The sequence below is a fragment of the Xylocopa sonorina genome, unplaced genomic scaffold (genome assembly GCF_050948175.1).
Source record: "Xylocopa sonorina isolate GNS202 unplaced genomic scaffold, iyXylSono1_principal scaffold0085, whole genome shotgun sequence".
NCBI classification, from domain to species: domain Eukaryota; kingdom Metazoa; phylum Arthropoda; class Insecta; order Hymenoptera; family Apidae; genus Xylocopa; species Xylocopa sonorina.
The window spans coordinates 362,233-363,393 of NW_027490156.1; positions in this window are offsets into that span (position 1 = coordinate 362,233).

Sequence of the window (1,161 nt, forward strand, 5' to 3'; positions counted from 1 at the left end):
AACATAGAAGTGAGATGCGATATCGCGTTCTAAGAAGCATTAAACTCTATTGCTACGATACGTAGACATCGGCAAATGTTATTTCCTAGCATGGAAGTGACGTATTTACGTTCTTTTGAAGTGAATACGAGGTATACATGACACTCCAAAATGAATATTACATCCCATTACGAAACATAGAAGTGAGATGCTGTATCGCTTTTTAAGAAGCGTTAGAAGTCTATTGCTACGACACGTAGACATCTGCGAACGCTACTTCCAAGCAAGGAAGTGTCGCATTTACATCCTTTTGAAGTGAATACGAGGTATACATAACACTCCACAATGAATATTATATCATATCATGAAACATAGGAATGAGATGCGATATCGCGTCTTGAGAAGCACTAGAATTACACGCATTTACATTCTTTTGAAGTGAATAGGCGGTATACGTGACACTTCGCAATGAATATTACATCTTATCACGAAACACAGAAATGAGATGCGACATCGCGTTTTAAGTAGCATTAGAACTCTATTGCTACGATACGTAGACATCTGCAGTGGCTATTTCCTAGCATGGAAGTGTCGCATTTACATTCATTTGAAGTGTATGCGTGGTATACATATCACTTCGCAATGAATATTATATCTTATCATGAAACATAGGAATGAGGTGCTATATCGCGTTTTGAGAAGCATTAGATCTCTATTGCTAATATACGTAGACATCTGCAAACTCTATTTCCTAGCATGGAAATGTCGCACTTACATTCCATTGAAGTGAATACGAGGTATACATAACATTACACAGTGAATAGTATATCTTATTACGAAACATAGAAATGAAATACGACATCTCGTTTTAAGAAGCATTAGTACTCTATTGCTGTGATACGTAGACATCTGCAAACAATGTATCCTAGCAAGGAAGTGTCGCAGTTACATTCTTGTGAAGTGAAATCGAGGTATACACTACACTTCGCAATGAATACTATATCTTATCATGAAACATAGAAGTGAGATGCGATATCGCGTTCTAAGAAGCATTAGAACTCTATTGCTACGATACGTAGACATCTGCAAAGGCTATTTCCTAGCATGGAAGGGTCGCGTTTACATTCCTTTGAAGTGAATACGAGGTATACATGACACTTCGCAATGAATATTGTATCTGAT